General features: G+C 33.8%; 1 protein-coding gene and 1 pseudogene across 2 annotated transcripts in view; both read left to right on the top strand.

Annotated features, from left to right (window-relative positions):
* The window catches only part of LOC118892844, a 621373-nt gene that overhangs the window by 262137 nt on the left and 336025 nt on the right, over positions 1-23211 (top strand). The gene's annotated exons all lie outside the window — the stretch shown is intronic.
* On the top strand, positions 13334-14688 carry LOC118891937 (annotated as a pseudogene).

The following is a 23211-nucleotide window of genomic DNA, read 5'->3' as shown; positions in this document are numbered from 1 at the left end:
TTTATGTAGTTGGTTAAGACATTATGTTTTTAACTCTGACATATATGTTGGCCTTCTAAAATAATTAGTGCAACTTTCATAATAGTTTGAGACAAATCTTGAGTTTCTAATGTACAATGAAGATTTTATTCCGATCTGAATAGCAGAAGTCACTTTTTAGATTAATTTTTAACAATGTTTCCAGAAAGACCTCTTAAAATAATATATATACATCAATGGAAAACATTTATGTATCTATTCTGGCCCTACCTTGAGTCTCCATGCTGTAGATTTCACCTACACTCAGTACATCTCATGCAATAAACCTGAGCCTTAGATTTTTGCTCTCTCATTTGCTTAATGAATTTTTTTTCTTTAATTCACTGTGAATCATGATATTTGGTCAGTTTTCTCACTGATATTCTATTTGACGGACTCAATAAAATCTAACTTCTCTTTCATTGCTTCATAAATAAAAAGTTAGTCAAAATAAATAAATAAAAAGTTAATCAAATATTAATTTAGTGCTTGTTATGTGCTAGTCACATACATAGTTTTGACAGGCCAATCAGGGAAACCATGGAGGCATACGGTGACATGCTACCTCTTCTGGAGATGATTTTTGCAGATATATTGTGTTGTACATTGTAGACATGTACAGCTCACATCATAGTCTTCATACCAGTGTCATTCAATAAGGAGTATTTATCAAAATTTCCTCTAGAAATTTTTTAAAGTATGAATTCTTGAGGATCTAGTTCAGAGTTACATAATCACAATTTCTGGGGATAAATTCTGACCATACTTCAGTTAAGGACCACTAATTTTTATTGTGGATCCATTTATAATCATATATATTCTTATATATTTCTTGTGTGTATTATATATTTTTTATAGATTGTTTTAAAAAAAATTTATTAGAGTATAGTTGATTTACAATGTTGTGTTAGGTTCAGGTGTACAGCAAAGTGATTCCGGTATACATATACATATAGTAATTCTCTTTTAGATTCTTTTCTCATATAGGTTATCACAGAATATTGGTAGAGTTCCCTGTGCTATACAGTAGGTCCCCGTCGGTCATCTATCCTATATATAATAGTGTGTATGTGTTCATCCCAAGCTCCTGATTTATCCCTCCCCATAGTGTTTCCCCTTTGGTAACCATAAGTTTGTTTTTGATATCTGTAAGTCTGCTTCTGTTTTGTAAATAAGTTCATTTGTATCCTTTTTTTAAAATTAGATTCCACATATGAGTGATATCATATGATATTTGTCTTTGTCTGACTTACTTCACTTAGTATGATAATCTCTAGGTCCGTCCATGTTGCTGCAGATGACATTATTTCATTCTTTTTATGGCTGAGTAGTATTCCATTGTATATATGTACCACATCTTCTTTATCCATTCATCTGTCGATGGACATTTAGGTTGCTTCCATGTCTTGGCTATTGTAAATAGTGCTGCAGTGAACATTGGGGTGCATGTATCCTTTTGGATTATGGTTTTCTCAAGATATATGCCCTGGAGTGGGATTGCTGGATCATATGGTAGTTCTATTTTAGTTTTTTAAGGAACTTCCATACTGTTCTCCATAGTGTTTGTACCAATTTACATTCCCACCAACAGTGTAGGAGGGTTCCCTTTTCTCCACACCCTCTCCAGCATTTATAGTTTGTAGACTTTTTAATGATGGCCATTTTGACCAGTGTGAAGTGGCACCTCATTGTAGTTATGATTTGCATTTCTCTGATAATTAGTGATGTTGAGCATCTTTTCATGTGCTTTTTGGTCATCTGTATGTCTTCTTTGGAGAACTGTCTATGAGTTAAGTTTTAATTATGGACTTTAATACCACATTTATATTTTGGAACTAAAGTAGGTAGTGTAACATTGTTGTCAAATTATTTACTGTGTGTTAGAGTCCATTACACAACTAGGTTGCTAGTATCTTTCAGGAGAGAGCATGGTTTATGCTACTGAAATATCTAACTAAAATTTCAATTCTATTTTCTCTTAATAATTTTTCTAGATCGATTGATGTACTTTTCTTAGTAATGAACTATATTCACCCTCCCGCTTCTCTGTCCAATTTCTCTCCCAGGGTGACACTCTTATATGTAGAGATTAGAGCGCTAGAGCAAGAGCATACTGCCTCACTAATTAGTGGGATTCTAGGCAAATTTTCAAGGGGAAGAGAGCAGTAGCTCTATTGATCATCACTCTTAGAATATTTACATAGTTGATATCCAGAGTATTTGGAGGTCCTACACTGAGAAAAAAAAAACTAAGGTTCTACCACTGTGGTTGGAGTATCAATATAGTGGGTGCTAGGCTATTTTTGGTACCATTGGTACAGAAGAAATAAATCTAATCTCTAAAGTGTTTTTAAGGTTTTGAAGAGTTCTTTTTCCATGAATGATCAGGTGGTCAAGTCTGCCCCAGAAAAGTTTGCAGATCCTCGTTCCTTTGTGCTTACTATTACAAAATCACTTTTAATAACAAACAACAACATGAATATTAAGTTCAAATATTTAATAGTACATCACAAGTCAGTACTCGTTAAGTGCTGTATAGGCACTGTCAAATTTAATTCTGACAATATGTGGTAGACACTGTTATAGCTTTTATATTATGAGTGTTTTTTCATATGTAATATTGACATGAATTTTATGAGAGTAATTGGTCATAAATTATAGATTCTGTGAACTCATTCTACAAGCATTCTTTGAGCCCCTTATAAGTAATATACAGAAATAATGATGACAAGCACTTGAGGCAGCCTGAAATATGTTCAATACCTTTATCTCACGAATCAGCCACAATAGTGTGTTCATAAAAGAAAAGCTGTGTGGTTGATATATGTTGGTAAATGTGGCTCACTTCCTTTGCTTCAGTCATTTGGGAAAAAAATGAGAACTCAGAATTGGTATCAAAACTGAACATAAGGATAAATCAATATAAAAATTTACAGAGTAAATGATTGGATGTATAAATCTTAATCAGAATAATCTGAGTGGGGTAATTGGAGAAATTGGGTGGGGATTTAGGTGAAACAGTATTTGCCGTGACTTATTAATTGTTGAATCTTGATGCTTGGTGTATTTATATAATTTTACATAATAAAATGTTAAAAACTAGAAAAAAGATAGATCGATGTGTAATTTAAAACTCTGATGAGTTCACAAGCAACCAAATAGTTGTTTTGTCTTAATATGGTAGTTCAATTCAGCAAATGCATGAATTTCTCTTCCTCAACCAAGATGCAATTAGCATCCATGAAAATATACAATTTTCCATTTGCCTTTGCCCACCTATAATGATTGTGCCTAATGGCCATCTAAATTATTCATTTTATATGGTGAACAAGTGATTATTCTTAAAACAGATCCTGTGCTCTTTTAAATTGCTTTTCTTCATTCTCCAGTTGGCCCAGACCATTACTGAGTTAACCGTTTCTTAATGAAGAATACTGCCTCACTGAGCTTTGCTTTGTCTGCGAATCAGAGGAATAATTTGAAATTCCTAAAGTCCAGAACTGCATCTCAAAATGAGATGGCAAGATGCTAAAGTTTTGTGTCTTTTCACTAATGGCCTTTTTCTGAAATGCTTTTTCCTTTTCTTTAGAAACAGTACACTTTCAGAGGATATACTTAATATCTATAAACCTGGATACAAATAATCTGTGTGCTGATGATTCTAGGAAGTTAATTTTATCTATTAAGACATAAACAGAACTTCTAAAATGAATAGAAACAGGCAATATGAGGGTAGAGGGGCAAAAAGAAGGCTTAGAATAATGCTTTTACTTCCTTCTTTCCGCCACCCCCAGCACTTCCTGTAGAGGAGAAGCTACAGATCAAATTGCTTGAGTCCAAGGCATTAATAGGGTGATACTTTTTAGAAGGTGAGATCATTGTGCTAAAGCTGTGGTGCTTCCTCCATTCTTTTATATTTTCCACTTCCTTTGTGTACCATCCACTTTGGTATGGTTAAGGTTTGCCTAAGTGGGCTGTTGGCTGTACATATCTGATGATCTCACTTGCCCTGCTACTTTGATTCCTGTTAGGGAGGCAGATGAAGAAAATAAAGCCCAAGTTTAAGAAACAAGGAAAGTAAGGGCTTCCATTAAACTATGTACTGCATCACAGCCTTTACCAGACCTGTTTCATGGTGTGACTTTAGCTTATATGCTAATACCCTGGAATTTTAATTTGTATATTGTTTCTTTTGTATATCCATCTCTTCGTGTATGTGTGTGTTTTCAAGTGAGGACCATCAGAGGTGATTGGTGAGATGTTCCTGGTATCCTGGGTCAAAATAACAAAACTACCAGCAGAAAGCCTTAATTCTACAGAATGTACATGCACACTTAGCAATGGCATAATTTTAACACTATATTATTCTTTGATTTAAAGGCTGAAGACTTGGTTTATTTTATGAAATTATTTCGGAGAGCAAATAATTATTTTTAAGCTTGTGGGCCTGACTCAATGGCTATGTAAACAGTCGGTGCAAACCTACCAAATTAGAACTTGAAAGTTACAAAATCCAGAAAGATCTACTTTTATGTCACCTGTGTTTTCTTGAGCTTATGGTTGACACAGCATGTCTCTAAGATATGGAAATCCCTTCTCCTCCTTTGCTCCCTTCAAGTGCCAGGAATTGATTTTCCAGCCAGCAGGAGCATCATGCCCATCTGTGTCCTTTTTCATTTTTGCCTTTCCCTTGACTTTACCTTATAGTTAGTCAGAAAGCAATCACATAACCCCAACAGTGTCAAAATTGTAGTATTCTAAATGTCTCAGCTATGCACCTCCAAACTTCCAAAAACCCCCTGACTATTTTTATGATCAAGGACACATATATGCCTAATCAAGTGCCTTCATACAGAGACACTCATTTAGCTAAATTATTATGTATTATAATCAAAAAGTAATTATTTTAATGCAAAATTTTTCACTATAGTGATAAATATTCATGTAATATTTAAATATGAAGTGAAATTAAATAAACATGTAGACACAATTTATTATAACTCATCAATGTAATAAATTAGCATTCTTTGAGTATACAACTTTTAAATGAGAGTCTTTCCCTCTCCTTTGATAATACAGGACATGGATTTAAACTTTCTTTAAAATAATAAATATGAAGGCATAATCAAATATAAAGTTTGACTTCTAAACTTAAATCTTTAAATCCATAAACATTCTTGCTTATTGTTAACCAGAACAATTGTCTGAGAAAATAGACTTGAAATAAACATTTTATCAACTTATGTGGATAATAGTACAGGCATACCTCAGATGTATTGCAGGTTTGGTTCCAGACCACCACAATAAAGCAAACAGCGAGTTAAAGAAAGTCACACAAATGTTTTGGTTTCCCAATGCATATGAAAGTTAGGTTTACACTGTACCATAGTCTATTAAGTGTGCAAGAACATTATGTCTAAAAAAAAACCGATGTACCCACCTTAATTAAAAAATACTTTATTGTTGAAAAATGCTAACCGTCATCTAGCCTTCAATGAGTCAAAGTGTAATAAAACAAGGTATGCCTGTACTGAAAATCCTGTGATGGACAAATGTATTGGACTGTTGAAGGTACTTTTTGGACTTATATGGGGTAGGATATATTCTAGGAATGGGGATACAGCTATCAGATTTCATCTGTCTCAGATATACCAAAGCCATGGATAAATGAAATGTACTGGTGGAAAGCATAAATGCAGAGCAGAGGGAGCCACAGCTGCTAATTCCAGTGTCTCAAAATATGATACTAAGCCTTTATCTCTAAACCTACTACAATTGCTGAGTAGGAGTTTATGCTTTCTGTTTATGTATCTTCTGATTTCAAATAAACCCTAAAAAAATCCTAAGTCTGCACTTTGTAATTGTGATATGTCCAATTTTGTAAATGTTGGCAAAAATTTTTTTGGAAAACCTTTGTATAGACTAACCCTATAGAGGCAAAGTTAGACATATCTTTCAGAGGAATTCCATCAGTAAATGTTGTGTTGATACCAACATTTTATTATAAATTATTTATTTGATCAATTCTCCACTTAAAATCTTTTAAAGTTTTTCTGTAGTCCGCCAATTAAATACTGATTTCTCAGCAAGCCATTTTCTCTCCTCCACAATATAGGTCCAACCTCCATTAAATAAATCCTTATATCCTTCTTTTCCCATGTTTGCAAGTACCTTTCATCATACCGTTTTCATCTACTCTTCCATGTTTGGTTCAAGGCCCATCTCAAGTGTTTTATTCTTCAGAAAGCTGTTTTTCCCCCTGACCCTATATTTGGATTTTATCTTTCCTTTTTCCTGAAGCACCAGGGAATATTTATCTTCTCAAATGACACTTAAGTCAGTTTGCTCAATGGTCACAGAATTGCTTGGGTATTCCATAGACAAAGGGCACATTTTAGTCTCAGAGCATACCTGGCTTTGGCTTGGAATATCAGGGTGTTTTCAGTGTTGTAGGTATGATGGAAAGTAAGAGAACTAATGTGTTCTGAGTACTTATTCCAAGCTGGGTGCTTGGTTTTATCACTGAGAAATATTCAAGTTGTTTTTTATTCTTCCAGTGTTTCATAGTTTTAATGAAAACAACAGGTATATTTAAGCTTTAAGAACTGATGTATATTGCCAGGAACCACCTGTCAGAGAAAATGATATTTGACGTGTGCGCCTCATAGCCATTCATTTGCATGTTGCCATGCCCATGTCATCTGGGAAAGCTATTGTAAGCGTAACCTTAAAGCATTAAACAAAATGACAGCTTTTAGCTGTAATACGAAGAAAAAATTATAAGGGTTGTTCTTGGTTATTTTTCTGATGGTGCTAAAAACAGTTGTATGCCTGTTGTTTGTGAAAGAGCTGTTATTTCAGAGGATTGTCTTTTATTCTATGCTGTGATGGATGTCGGCTCCAACAGCTTTCATTGGATCAAACCACTTGCTTCCAGTCTATCATCCTTCCATTTACTCCATGCATAGGTTCCAGAATCATCTTCTTAAAATACATATTGATCATCCTATCTCTCTGCTCAAATGGTTTCTCATGAATTTTAGAAAAATTCCACTTCCTTACCAATGCATTTAAGAATCTCTATAATCTAAATCTAACCTAGCTCTTGATATTATTTCTCTCCTACAATCACTCTATGTTGGACAAATTTATTCCTTATCAAAAATATTTTGAAGCTGTATCAGTCAGGGATTAATCCAAGAGATAGAAAAATCTCTAAGAAAAATCTCTAGGTTCTTTAACAAGAAAGATATTCAGTACAGGGAATTAAGTGACTCCAAAACTGATAGAAATGCTGAAGGCCAAAAACCAGATTCTAACTCAGGGTCCAGGAATAATTTCCACAATGAAGAGATAATTCACTAGAGCAACCTCTTCCTCTGAAGCCACCACAGAAGCTAATGTCAGAATCAAAAGTCCCTACCAGAAATGACACCTGACTTTCAGAAAACTGAAAAATGGGCTGTGGAACAGAGCTGCAGAGAAACTACCACAGTGCTGTGCCGAAAATGGTCTCCGCTGTATTTCTGCCTTTCAATCATGCTTTTCATCATCACTTTGGGGAACACCAGTTTCTCCTTTGGGTAGGGAACACAAAGTCTCTGGGAGACAGTGGTTGTCCTTCAGAAAGTTTGTTTTTCTGATATATCAGTATTTGATTGAGGTCCTCAAATGTTTATCATATAATATTATTTAGAAGCAGAGAAAGTGTTCTTTGGTAAAGGATTTAAAAGACAAAGATAATTTGAGATTGAGAGTTCAAATATCTGAAAATCTAAATTTATCTCAATGGATTTAATTTCTGTTCCTAATAACAGAGCAATATAGGAAAGACCATTTGTGATTTGGTCACTTTATACATGTTATCTCATAATCTTTTCAATCACTTTCCATCTACTACCCTTGTAGGTATTCGTATTCCAACTTAATAATCTCTGAAAAGTAAAAAGATTTTCTCAAGTTTAAAGAGAAAAGGGTAACATTCAAAGTTAACTATGACTGCTATCAATGCTCTTTCTTCTATAAAATAACACTCATCTTTCATGTTTAAATTTATGCCAGTAGAAAACATTAAAAACTTACTGTGATAAAAAAAAAAAAACTTATTGTGATTTTTGCGTTGTTTAAAACTGTGGAAGGAAGGTAAATGGAAATAAACATGTTTCAGTTAAACTGTATAAAAAGGTAATTCTAAGTATACATTATTGTGAAAGAACAATTTACATTATTTAAATGGTGGAGAGAGGATTATTTGGCAAGTATTCAAGTTACTCATAGGGGAAAAGCAATAGTATTTCACATTGCAGACAATTATTGTTACAATGTGTACTTTTTTTCCCCTTAATAATTGCATGTTCCCTCTTGTCACATCTGCACAAGACAGAATAATTAATGTACATTAGCTGCATTGTGGAAGGGACGTTTGGTTTTAATTAACATTGGACCATAAGAAAGGCAATTTACTTTATATTACCGTTCATTATTTGATGCACACATGCACATACATACATACAGAGTCTGCAAAGAAAGGCAACTATGTGAAATGTTAGAAAGCTTCTCAATCTGGAGTTACACTAAGCCTAACTAAAAATATACAAAATGTTTTTGCAGAATAATTCCTTTCTTCTCTTTGATGTTTTAGACAGTTGTGTGGCATTCTAATGTAAAATGATTTAAAACCAGAAGTTGGTTGTATAGTGATTATTCCAGAAGTGAACTGGACAATCAACAAAGCTCCTGGTGTTCATATGGCAAGAGCAGTAATGCAAACTCACTGGAGACTAAAATCACAATGCAGGGACTTCCTGGTGGCGCAATGGCAGGCAATAAGAATCTGCCTGATAATGCAGGGGACGCTGGTTCCATCTGTGGTCCGGGAAGATTGCACTTTCCACGGAGCAACTGAGCCCGTGCACCACAACTACTGAGCCTGCTCTCTAGAGCCCACGCGCCACAACTACTGAAGCCCGCATGCCTAGAGCCCGTGCTCCGCAACAAGAGAAGCCACCGCAATGAGAAGCCCATGCACCGCAACGAAGAGTAACCCCTGCTTAACGCAACTAGAGAAAGCCCGCGCGCAGCAACGAAGACCCAACGCAGCCAAAAATAAATAAAATAAAATAAAAAATCACAATGCATATTCATTTCAAATTATAACTTAAAGAAGCGGGACTGACACCTCTGACTTGTCTAATACATTTTGATGAAAAAGAAGTTTATCTTATAATTGAGTGAAGTGTCAATTAAACTTTTTAATATACATAGGAATGCATTTAGATTGCCTGTGTGATAAACTACAGTAACCGTATTCCTTCATCAGGAGGATATTGACCATGTGTATCAGTTAGCTTTTGCTGTATAGCAAAGGACTCCAAATCTTAGTGGTTTAACTGCTGAGTCTATGACTTGGCAGTTGGGCTGGCCTTATCTGGGCAGTTGTTCTTGTCTTGGTGGGGCTCACACATGTGTCTGAGCTCAACAGGATGGTCAACTGGGAAGTGGTTAAGTAGAGTTACTGTAGCCAGGACGATGTCTCTGTTCCCTGTTCTTTCTCATTCTTCAGCAGGCAAGCTGGAACTTATTTACATGACAACTGAGAAGGATTTCAAGGAAGAGAGGGGAAGTGACTCTGGACTTGATCCCTACACTCAGAATTGGCATGCTGTCACTTATACTACATTCTATTGGCCAACCATGTCACACAGACAGCCCATATTCAACAGATGGAGAAAGAAACTTCACTCCTTGATAGAAATAAATGTAAAGCAACATTTAAAAGGTGTGAACATAAGGAAGACTGAGGGATTTTAGCCAGTTTTTCAATCTACTATTCCACATTGGGAAACAAATTTTGTTGGTGAGGTTGTTCCTTGATAATGAAGTGTCCTACGAACCAAAGTAGGCTTCAGAGGATGGATGTGTGTATCGTGCTCTTCCAGTCTTCCCAAAACTTCTTCATTGTCGCCTCTGGCTCAACATAAGTATCTCTTGTGACTCCTCAGTGAGATTCATTCTGAGCACCATAGACTGCTGTTCAGCAGTTCTACTTCTATCAGTTTAAGTTATTTTAACATCCAAGTCTTCTACATAAATATTTCTAAGTATGGCCATTCTGCTCTCCAAAAGTAGATTCCCTGAGAATCTCTTATAAAACCCAGGTTTTTCTGTGTTTTTCATATAGTGTTTTCATGTAGTACAGTCGTTCCTTGGTACCCACAGGGGATTGGTTCAAGGACCCCCCTCACCCCACCCACCCCTTGGATACCAAAATTTGCGGATGCGCCATCCCTTACAGAACATGGTGTAGTATTTGCGTATAACCTACACAAATCTTCCCGTATACTTAAAATCATCTCTGGATTACTTACAATATCTAAAGCAATGTAAGTGCTGTGTAAAGAGTGGTAAATACAACATAAACGCTACATAAGTAGTTGCTGTTGTGTGGCAAATTCAAATTTTGCTTTTTGGAAGTTTATGGATTTTTTTTTTGGTCATTGATAACTGTCATTTATTGAATCCCAACTGTATATATTATTTTAATTTTTTTAAATTAAAAAAAATTTTTTGGAGTATAGTTGCTTTACTGAAGTTTATGGATTTTTTAAAAATAATATTTTAAATCCATGGTTGGTTGAAACCATGTATGCAGAACCTGCAGATATTGAGGGCCAACTGTGTTCTGTGTTTATCACTCTGTAGTATTATTCTCAAATTTACTTCATTTTTTAAGATATAGTCTCTACTTCTGAGGTCTTCCATGCATAAGACTCATTGCCCTGAAAATGTATTCTCTAATTAACTACACTTAATCTTTACATTCATTTGAATTTAGAAATTGCCTATATCACATATGATTTATGTGTTGATAGTAATGATTTTGTTATCTTCCTAATCTTCCTGTCGCCATTATAATACTCTGTAGGGTAAGGATAACATTGTTTCCTTTGCAGCATTTATACAGTTTACTACTCTAGGTATCTAATTATTATTGGGGCTAAATTAATGTATGTCATCTCTCTTCCTCTGTCTATATGTGTGTGTGTGTGTGTGTGTGTGTGTGTGCATGCACGTGCCTATGTAAATACACATAAACAATATGCATACACATATATATGTGTGCTTGTGTGTATAAATGTGTTTATAGACAGATGGTTATATAGATTAGATCAATAGAAAAAGATAGATATTGACACTTAAATTACCCATTTGAATGTTAGATATAATAACCAACATATTCTTAAAATTTCAATATATTCATAGACTCAAGGCATTCTGTTTTCCTCTTTTCATACCATGATATATTCCTGATGAATAATAATCAGTTATATGTATGTGCATAATTCTTTCCATGGTAAATTTTAAAAATTATTTTTGATAAGAGTGACAATAAAATTTACGCTCTGAAATAAGGAGTCAATAAAGGGCAATGAAATGTGGAATGAAAGTAGTAAGACTCTTGAACAAAAATGTACTAGTTTAAGTTTTTAAAAATTTAATATTCAGTACCTAAAATAAATGAGAATTAGAATTATATTCCTCTAGATTATGCCAGGAAAAAATATCTTTGGCTAATTTTGAATCTATATAAATAACAGAATATAGTTATTGTAATAGTCATGACTTTATTATACTTCAATGCAATAGGAGTCACAATCCTGAATTCCTTGGAATATCAGGGAGATTAATTCGTTTTAAGATTAAAGAGGAGCCCTTTGTTTATCTTGATGATTTGTAGTTACATATTTCTGATCACACTTAATCTGTGAACCTTGCCACCTTGAGCTATACTAATAAGAGTAGTTGTTAGGAGCGGAAGCTCTTGTGTCACATGATCTTGGGGATAAATCCTTATTTTATCAATTAAATACTGTTTTTGATAATAAGATACTTAAGCTCTTTAGTGCGCTGTTTTCTCATATGTGAAATATGAATAAGAAACACACCTATTTTTCTGGTATGGTTAAATTAAAAAATGCATGCATTATAAAAATGATGAACTCAAGATGATGATACAAAAATCAGATGAACTCCCCTAACTTTCCTATATACCAATGTGTGTTTGTTGTAAGAAAAGTAAATTTTTCATAGGTTTCTTTTATTTGTGAAAATGGGAATTAAAAATAACTACTTCGTGGTATTATACATATTCATTAATAAGATAATATGTATGCATGCACCTAGAATTGTTTCTACTAAATCAACATTCAGTAAAGGTAGCTTCCTTCTAAAAAAATTCTTGAGGCTCAAGTGATGTTAGCAGGATATGTAATGAGAAAGAGGTTGAGTGACTGTGAGCAGTCTATGGCATGCACCATAACTATCTATTGTGTCACAAAGGCCATGAGAGTTGAAACACGATATACTAGCCAGAGCCACACATATGGATAACACTAGTAGGTATGTATTCTCTTATGTTAAAAATTAAGGAATCAAAGTTCATAAAGCTTGACATGCCCAAGGGCATCCAGTTAGATCTTCTCATTCCAAAACTTATGAAATTTTATTTTATTCAGATGCACACACACACACCTTAATTAAAACATTTTTGTTCGAAACAGACTTTTAAACAGAACACTTAGTTTAAATTAACCTCTTAGGACCACCGATCTCTATGTCATATTGCTGATCTTTCACCTCTCAGCATAGGACAAAATAAATAGAATGTTTTTAAAATAAATGTTTTTCAAGGAGGCCTTGGACATTTATAAATTAAAACATCCATCACAATAATTACAAATTCAAATAAAATGGAAACTACTGTAACCCCCAAATTATAACCCATTTGTAAATCATTTATGAGATTTAATGCATACTTCTACACACTCAAGTTATTGTTTTAAATTACATTTTAATAAGATCTGGTAGGCAATTGACTTTAAGTCCTATATGAAAGACTTCATCCTTTCTGTTTTATAAAAATTATTTTTTGGGACCTTCCTGGTGGCGCAGTGGTTAAGAATCTGCCTGCCAATGCAGGGAACCCGGGTTCGAGCCCTGGTCCAGGAAGATCCCACATGCCACGGAGCAACTAAGCCCGTGTGCCACAACTACTGAAGCCCGCGTGCCTAGAGCCCGTGCTCCACAAGAGAAACCACAGCACTGAGAAGCCCACGCACCGAAATGAAGAGTAGGCCCACGCACCAAAATGAAGAGTAGGCCCCGCTCGCTGCAACTAGAGAAAGACTGCACGCAGCAATGAAGATCCAACGCAGCCAAAAAAAAAAAAAAAAAAAAAGAATTATTTTTGCCTCTACTTTGTTTAATTAGTATTATAATTCACAAGACAAACAGTGCATATAAAAACATACATTTTATGGAAAGCTCCAGCTCCTCTGGCCAGACCGAACAGCCTTCCATTCTCATCCATCCTCATCAGGGCACAGAGCAAAGATTTTCTGCCCCCTCAACAGTGAGCTCTCACATCACCATGCCTCCTCTGCTTTTCCTGCTTCTCCCTAGCAGCTTTCTGGTTCCAGCCAGAGCCAAAGGGTTACAGCCATCTATAACCAGTTTCCAGGCAGCTTCCTTGGCTCCATATTGTCACCACAGCCTGATGACAGCAGCAGTAAAATCCCTTCCACTGTGGACTCCAACTATCAACAACCATCATTTGGCCGAACTGCAATTGCTAGCCCCATATCAAGCACTCCCAACCACGAAACACAAGGACCAAAAATAAATAAATAAATAAATATGCTTTGATTCAAGATTTGGAAGAGAAAACTGAAATGTAGGACAGCTTCTTCATCATGGAAATAAACAGGTAACATCTGAGGATAAGATGTTTCACAGATGGCTGTGTTTCAAGCTCAAATAACAGTGAGGCCCAAGATATACCACAGCACAACTCAGAATGTGCATGACTACAAGTTCCTAAGTCACAAGTAAGAAGTAGATCATCCTCAAAGGGAGATGTGAGTGATCAGTGTGGAATCCAGGAGAAATTTTACCCACCATGATTCATTTAAATGCTAGAGAACATGTCAAGTGAAGAAGGAAGATTCTGCAGAATGGACTTCAAAGTGAGTAGACTGCCAGCTCCTCATGTGTCATGGTGTATAAAATGGAAGCTTTTTGAAAAATGATAGTGTCTTAGAAGAGTTTTCATTCACTCATTTTCAAAGTGGTGAGAGCTTCAGATTCAGGGGCTTATGCATGTGTTGCCATGAACAGAGCAGGAGAAACCACCTTTACTGTGCAGCTGGACATCCTTGCAAAAGAACATAGAAGAACACTGATATTTATCTACAAACCACAGAGCAAAGAAGTTTTTGAGGGAGACTCAGTGAAGCTAGAATGCCAGATCTCACCTGTGCCTCCACTAAAGGTGCTCTGGAAAAGAAATCATGAAATGGTTCAGTTCAGCACTGACTGAATAAGCTGATAGCATGATAACTAGATTAGTTACTTTACTGATAAAAGATATAAATAAGGAAGATGCAGGGTGACATAGTGTCTACGCACTTAGTTGCTGAAGCTAAGTTAATGAATGACTGCATATAATACCTAAGACTCTTCCAACTCCTAAGCAGTTATGGATTCAACCAATTTTCAGCAAATATTTAGCACTTCAAAGGTTTGGATGTGAAACAAGCTTTTAACTTAGAAGGAGAGTTTCAGCATCTGGCAGCTCAATTTGGACTTCATGTAAGTGGAAAATTTGAATAACTTTACCAACATTGAAAACATAATGACTACACTGTTAGTAATATATTTGATTGAATTTTTGAAATAAATTCTTAACTATTTATAGGTTATGGTTTTAATTAGGTAATATAACTGATATACACATATATACACATGCACATATAACATTATGCCTATAATTATGTGTATAATATTTACACATAAATATAATGCCTATATATGTATAGATACATATATTTATAATATTATTTATCCCTTGACTCTTGCACATTTGAGCTACTTCTCTGGTTTGTGAAGCCTACAGAAAATCTGGGTTTATAATTGTAGATTATAAAGGTGGGATTTTAACATTAAGTTATACACATTTAACAATTGCAGATTATGAATTAATATTAACTTTAATAACACATCTAATGCTTCTAATAAAGTTTACTGGTACTGCTTTCTAAATACTGTTTAATCTATTTTCTCTTGTACTTACTAACAAGGTATAGATGATGCCATAGTTTTAGATAAAAACTATGAGTGTTCCATAGTTTTATATCAAAAGAGAATAAAATTTGAAATATTTAAAACAAGCAACAACAAAAAAATACATTTCCTCTTACACCAAAACAAATAGCTATTTATCTAAGTGAGTTTTGTCTTCTTTCAGCTCTATTCATAATTCTCCTACTACTTTATTTTCCATCAGATTCATTTTTTTGAAGAAAATATTTTTTAGAAAGCTATATAAATTGTGCTAACTTTTGGAGTTAAGAAAGCTAACAGTGAACCCCAGAAGGTGACTAAGTATAATCACACAGTCAATAAGGCATCATCTGATTCTTAGATTTGCTTACTTATTAGAGTTATAACATCAAGATGCTACCTTTAACTTTTCTGCAAAAAATGATATATATAGTTGATTTCTTGAAATCACTAAAATATACTTTTGTTAATTTCTAATTCCTAATTCAAAATGATGCCTAACGAATAGAACAACTTACATATTAGCTGCTAGGAGAGAAAGTGAATAACGTTTTAATATTTAGTGGATCAGTCATTTATGATGCTTTACATTTATTGTCTTATTTGGCTCTTTAAAAAATCTTGCGAGATAAATGTCATCCCCACTTTACAGATGACAAATGAAGACTTAGAAAACTTAAGTCACTTGTTCAAAAGGATGTATCTATAACTGGGAGTGATAGGATTGTTTCTTGAACAATGGGTTACTTGAAGCCATACTTTCCAAATACGGTTATGATAGTTAACAACTAAAATTCAAAGGGCATTAAGACAACCAATAGATTTATACAAACTCAGTTTAAAAAATCATATTTGTAGGTAACTTATGAAGCTACCCCCAGCTTTATGAAAGGCAAGATAATCTGTTCCATTTCTTTTGGATACAGTGGAAAAATAATAAAAGAAAAGGTGCCTTTTAAAGTGTCTCACCCTTATTGTCTCTTGTATATGAAATAGAATATCCTGTTTCTTAAACTGAAGAAGATGGAGTTGAGGTTAGGTGCACAAGGCCAGCGGCAGAGACCAGGAGGCCTATTCAGTTTTCCAGAGCCTTTGTAAGAATGGTTAAATACACGAAGTTTTCAAATAAAGATAAAATGGATGAAGGTTAGTATTAAAAGAAACCTTCACAGATACATGTTAGTTGCTCATTTTCAACTAAAACTTCAAGCTAAACATGAATAGACATTTCTCCAAAGAAGACATACAGATGGCCAATAGGCACGTGAAAAGCTGCTCAACATCACTAATTATCAGAGAAATGCGAATCAAAACTACAATGAGGTGCCACCTCACACTGGTCAAAATGGCCATCATTAAAAAGTCTACAGGTAACAAATGCTGGAGAGGGTGTGGAGAAAAGGGAACCCTCTTACACTGTTGGTGGGAATGTAAATTGGTACAACCACCATGGAAAAGAGTATGGAGGTTCCTCAAAAAACTAAAAATAGAGTTACCATAGGATCCAGCTGTCCCACTCCTGGGCATGTACCCAGACAAAAGTATAATTCGAAAGGATACATGCATCCATATGTTCACTGCAGCACTATTCACAATAGCCAAGGCATGAAAACAACCTAAATGTCCACCGACAGAAGAATGGATAAAGAAGATGTGGTACATATATACAATGGAATATTACTCAGCCATAAAAAAGAATGAAATAATGTGATTTGCAGCAACATGGTTGAACCTAGAGATTATCATACTAAGTGAAGTAAGTCAGAAAGAGAAAGACAAATATCATATGATATCACTTATATGTGGAATATAAAATATGACACAAATGAACTTATCTACAAAACAGAAACAGACTCACAGACATAGAGAACAGACTTGTGGTTGCCAAGAGGGAGTAGGGGAGGGGGAGGGATGGATTGGGAGTTTGGGATTAGCAGATGCAAACTATTATATATAGAATGAATGGACAACAGGGTCCTATTGTATAACACAGGGAACTATATTCAATATCCTATGACAAACCGTAATGGAAAAGAATATGAAAAAAATATGTATATATGTATAACTGAGTCACTTTGCTGTATAGCAGAAATTAACACATTGTAAATCAACTATACTTAAATATAAATTAAAAAAATAAAAAAATTCAAGCTAATTCAAAACTGAATTTCAAAATTAGCTTAATAGTTGAGCTGTTATATAATAGATAATATATATTATTTATTATAAATAAAAACTTGGGAAACATATTTTTTTGATGAGATTCTTCTTCATTTCATGACAAATAGTGGCTTAAAAACAAATAGCTCTTATTAAATCTTGTACTACTCTCATAAATATCTAAGAAAATGAGAGTGTGTAATGCAGATAGCAATAGATTTCTTTTCCTCAGTGGAAAACATTTGCATCATTTTTATTTTCATGTGCATTGTAATTGTAAACATTGACACATTAAAGCTCTAAGTAAATCAATAACTTACTAACAAGTTATTATTAATGTGAAAACACATTTACTTTTCTCAGAGATTTTAGTTCCTGATTTTCATTGAATGTTTTGCTTATACATAGTTTGTTCTTGTCTGGTTAACTTCATTTTTCTCAAGTCTTTGAAGGGATGTAGGCAAAGAAATGTTAAGCAATGTAACCTCATGTTTTGTTCACTGTAACTCTTCCTTATGTTGTTGGCCTCCAGGAATATTATTTGAAAAAAAAATCCATTACATTTGATTAAAAATTATGTCATATCTGGACATATTTGACTTTTATGTCACCTAGTTTGTACATTGAGCAAAATATTCTTTCCTTCTTTTCTTTTTGAAATGGATATTCAACTCTAAGGATATTTTTAGAATGGTAATTGTAGCTCACTAATTTCTTTTTTAAATTACTATGCAGATAGCAATACCTGAAAAAACCTTTTTAATAAAAATGACAGTCTCTTCTTTAATCACTGAGGTTGAATTCAGTCACAAGGTGCTGTGAAGAATTTTGTTCTGATGCTTCCTATGTGTTAATAGGTAAATGAATTAATAATGGGTTTTGATTTCAGAGATGTCAGTTTGGGATGTAGGGTATATAATGGTAAAATATTACAAGGCGAAAAATTAGCTAAAGAGTGCATATGTCCATTTAATAGCACCTAGTGTTTTATGTCTTTCAATGTGAAAGTTAACTTATTCTATTAGCAAAGTTCACAACCCCTGAATCATCTGCCGGCCTTCTGCTATAATCTTCTCCTTGAGGGTTATCATTTCCAGGACTATAATATTATTCTTTGGGTGTTAAGAAATTTTTCAAATTATGACAAACTAAGTCATGGGACATGGAAGACTAAGCAATTTTATGGATCAGTGAACACTGAACATAAAATCTGTTTTTTTAAATTACCCTCTCGAAGCTTCTTTTAAGAAGTTTATAAAACCACATCTAAATACATCTGTTAGAAAAATGAATGGTTTCTGCCAACCATATTCTGTAAAACCTTGACCCATTTGAAAAATTCTTATACTCTGTTCCTGCATTCCTTCAATTTGTTTGACCTTCCCCCATGCCAGTGAGAATAAATTGTTAGTTTTTATTCCAACGGAATGTTATTGATACTTCTATTTGTGTTTATATCACTGTGCTATAATCATTTGTGTATCTTCTTTTGTCACTTGTTTCAGGGTGAACTTGTTGAGGGCAAGGGCATTATGTTATCATTCTTTTTTCATGTATTCATTTCATTTACAAGGTGAACTGTACCTGAAACAATGAACATTTTTCAAGGAATTTTCCTGAAGTATTTTTTACCCATAATAGGGAGCTTAATTAATATTTGTTGAATGGACTGAATGCCTTTGTTTCTTTATTATTTTTTAAATTTTTATCTTATATTGGAATACAGTTGATTAACAATGTTGTGTTAGTTTCAGGTGTACAGCAAAGTGATTCAGTTATACATATACATGTATCTACTCTTTTTCAAATTCTTTTCCCATTTAGGTTATTACAGAATATTGAGCAATGTTCCCTATGCTAAACAGTAGGTCCTTGTTGGTTATGTATTTTAAATATAACAGTGTGTACATGTCAATCCCAAACTCCCAATTTATCCCTTCCCTCCACCCTTCCCCCCTGGTAACCATAAGTTCGTTCTCTGTGAGTCTGTGAATGCCTTCGTTTCTTACTGAACAAAATATTGTGAATTAGAGAGCAGTGGACTACAGTGGCTATACGTATTAGATAAGAGACAGTTTTCCTATAAGGGAACACTCTTCTAGCCTATTTTGCAAGATACTATCTTCACATACTCTTTGTTTCCTTGAAATTTGTGTCCTTTCAGTTCTGTGGCAGAAATTATTTGCGTAAATTATGTTCATTTTCTTCTTTCTTAATAATACGGACCCATTCAGAGGGGGGCAGCTGTGTGTCTCGATAAGTTTCCTGAGCTCCCAACTTTTCTTGCAACGTGGGTGGCCTGTGCTACATTTTTGACATTGGCATGTAAGCAGGAATTGTTAGTTAGAGCTCAAGAAATCACTTTAAAGGAAGATAAAATCAGCTGGTTTGGGTTTTTGCTTCTTGTAGTTAAAGATATTTGAGTAGGAAGGTGAAAACCTTCATTGTAAAGCTGCCATATCATCCCTGAACTGTTTTATATACTTATTTGGTAAGCCAAATAAATCCAGTTGGATTAAACATGTTTCTATTTCATGAAAATAAACCAGGAAAAAATGTTTTAGTAAATAGTGCATTTAATAGAATGAGAAATTGCAAAATTTATTTTACAATTTTCAAAAGAAAATCATATGTCTAAATGATTTCAGCTTGATTCAGTAAAGAGAGTGTTAAAAAGAGAGAGAAATGTTTTCAGTTGTGTTTTTAATAATACTTGATAATAAGGAAAGATTATCTCATATTTTTGAGAACATTGTTCATAAAAGCATAGGATGTGTATTACTTAAAATGAATATATAGATATCTAATTTATTGAAATAATCCAGCATAACTAATATAAAAAGGATAAAAGTTAGTGACTTTATTTAACAGAGAAGAACCAATAGAGGACTAATTACCATCATAAAATTAAATTGTGCAAAATATTACTTACCAATGGAGAAGCTATTCCAAAAGCAGTAGGAGACAGAAACTATTAGAACACATGAGGAAATTTTCAGACCATAAGAATGGAAGGGAAACCCATGGAGATACCATATTAGATACTGTCTGAAACATGGATGGCAAGATGAATCTCTAAAACATCCAAAGGAGATGCTATAATATCATAAAAGATTCCCTGTTATGAAAGTTTCACAACCTCTCTCCTTAGCCTGTCCAACACTTAAAAATTAATAGAAGTCTATTAGTCTGTCCTAGCAGAATACTATTCATATTGTGTGAACCCATTATCATATAGGAAATATCAATGACCAGTCTTTGTTCTCAGAAGAAACCATTTTGAAAATCATAGACAATTATTGATCTCTTGATTATGTTTTTTCAAGATTATATAAATCTGAATTATTTTCTATAAAGAACTTTGTTATTCTACTAATTGTCAGTGTTCTCTCCAAAAAACTTTTTAAACACAAGATTAATAAGCAACTATAAAACTTTAGCAGAATATTATAATTCTAGGTTTAAGAATAACATTCTGTCACCAACCAATCATCAATAAGTAATCTCTAGCTTCTGTGTGGATTGTTTAATGAAGGATTATGTATTTTTCTCAATTCTAAATGAATGAAATAAACTTTTTGCCTGTTGGTTCCTAGATCCTGCTTTTACTCTCTTTTTTACTTGATAACCGTCTACCTATTTGAAGAGTTGTTATGTTCCCTCTGAAGACTTCTTTCTATTCTTTAGGCTACATTTCTAGCAACCACTTCAAGTATCTCTAATATAAAGAGTCTTTTTCAATGTAATAGCGTGTAACAGTGGCCCTTTTGGTACAATATACATTGTCTAAACTTTTTTTTTTTTCCCACTTCCACTAGTAAAAAATTGCAGGCTTATAGTTGATTGCTTAAACCCAAATATGGTACTTCACATGAATCAAGTTTTCTTTTTTGAGAACTCCAAATCTTTACTCTTGCCAGCACACGGAGAACCTTCAATAGACATTGTAGAAGTGAATGGGTGAAGTAATGAAAAAATAAATTAAATTAGTTTTCCATGACCACATCCAGATAAAACCATGTTGGCTTCCCTCCATAACTGAACCCTTTCTAAAGAGAAGAATATTTTAATTTATCCATTACAGAATTCTCCTTGAGAATAATGGAAATCTCTACATTTGTATTTTGGAGGCTATACTTCGTTTTCATCAGGATTGTTTTTTTCATCTCCAGTCTTCCTTCAGCTCTTCCATTCCCTATTGTCCTCTTAGTTCACTGCCATCAGTTCAGGCATCTTATCTCTATATTATAATAGTCCTGTGGGAATGTAATGTGCCCAAGTCCAAGTATTTAAATCCATGTGTCTTTTTCTTAAGGCCCTCTATTTTTCTTGGGTCCTAAGCTCTACCAAATACCACTTGTTATCTCCTTTATAGCTTTATGATTATTCTTCTGGACAGAATAGTCAGAAATGAAATGGGAGCTGAGGAATTAATTATGTTTTCTCTGTTGTTTCTTTCTATTACAACATTTATCCCAAGCTGCAGGCAGATGAATTCCTTATGTTTCTGCTTTCTAGGAGGGTAACTCATCATACGCTTCAACTTTCCAGTTAATCTTTTATATGTTAATTACAATGGTCTATCTTGCCTCTGAGACTCACCATCACTTTCTGTATTCAAAATTTTCATCATTGATATCATGCTATTGCAGATTCCTCATCGATAGCAGGAATGCAGTATATAGTCCCTACAACTTAGTCCTATATTGTGATTTTACTTCTCTTTCCCTCTCCTTTTATTTCAACTCAAATGTCTTTGGTGCTCCTTCAGACTCCTATTACTGGCATATATCAACGTCACTTCTAGTAAGTCAGTTTTATTTAGCATACTCACTTCTTCATTGCTTTATTTTTTTTCTGTCTTCAATCTCTTCTGACTTTATTTGATAATTTACTTGCATTCAGTGTGTGTCTTTTTAAGTATATATCTTCAGTTTTTGCGTGTGTATATTCAGTGACTAATCAGGTGAATTTATTTTTTTAACATTTAATTCATTTAATAATCTTAATTTAACATCAACTGCATGCAAGAGTTTTATAAAATCAGAGACATAAAAATTAAAATGACAAAATTTCTGACCTCAGTTGTCTATTAGAAGATATAAAATTTGAACAAGTATAATATGTATCCTGCTCTCTATTAAAAGAATGTTTCCCTTCCACTCTAGATCTTATTCTTATTTTTCTGACCTCTCTCAGTTTTAGTAAAAACTCTTAGAACATTCCTCTTTCAGACTGAGTATGGTGATCAACCTCTGTGGTATGACAACACCCCATGCATAGTATAACTAAGCTACTTATCATGAAATATCATAAACAGTGGCTTGCATGTCTATCACCCTTATGGCCTGTGGGCTCCTGGAATACGTATATACATCTCTATTCCCAGTGCTTAGAGTTCAGAGATGATACTCAGTAAATTAATTTTGACTGCCCAAATGAATGAATGATTACATATTATGATAAAGATTTGAAGTAGAGATCATTGATAAGGACGATTGATGGATTATCATCCTTTGCACAATATTTTTTGTTTGCTTTTTATTAGCATGAGCTCTTCATTTAGTTCATTATCATGTTTTAATTCATCCATATCAAATTTAAGAAATAACCTCTGCATTTTGTAGAACAGAAATTTGTGGATTATTTATATTCACCTTCTTAGAGTTATAACAAGTTCTAACTGAATTAATCCTGAGAGATTTTGAATATCATTTTTTATTTTATCAAATTATGATTCAAATTAGATGCCTACATTTACAATTATATGAGCCCCACCCAGTTAAAACTCTGTTGATACTGTGGGTATCATGACTATCATTAAAGATGAACGGAGGTCTCATATTAATATCATGATATTAATTTTTATTTTAAGAAGGACCTTCTAGCAGTTCTTATAATAAACCCTTCAGA

The sequence above is a fragment of the Balaenoptera musculus genome, chromosome 3 (assembly GCF_009873245.2).
Source record: "Balaenoptera musculus isolate JJ_BM4_2016_0621 chromosome 3, mBalMus1.pri.v3, whole genome shotgun sequence".
Classification (NCBI taxonomy): domain Eukaryota; kingdom Metazoa; phylum Chordata; class Mammalia; order Artiodactyla; family Balaenopteridae; genus Balaenoptera; species Balaenoptera musculus.
The sequence above is the reverse complement of the archived record's forward strand: the minus strand, read 5'-3'. Positions and strand labels throughout refer to the sequence as shown.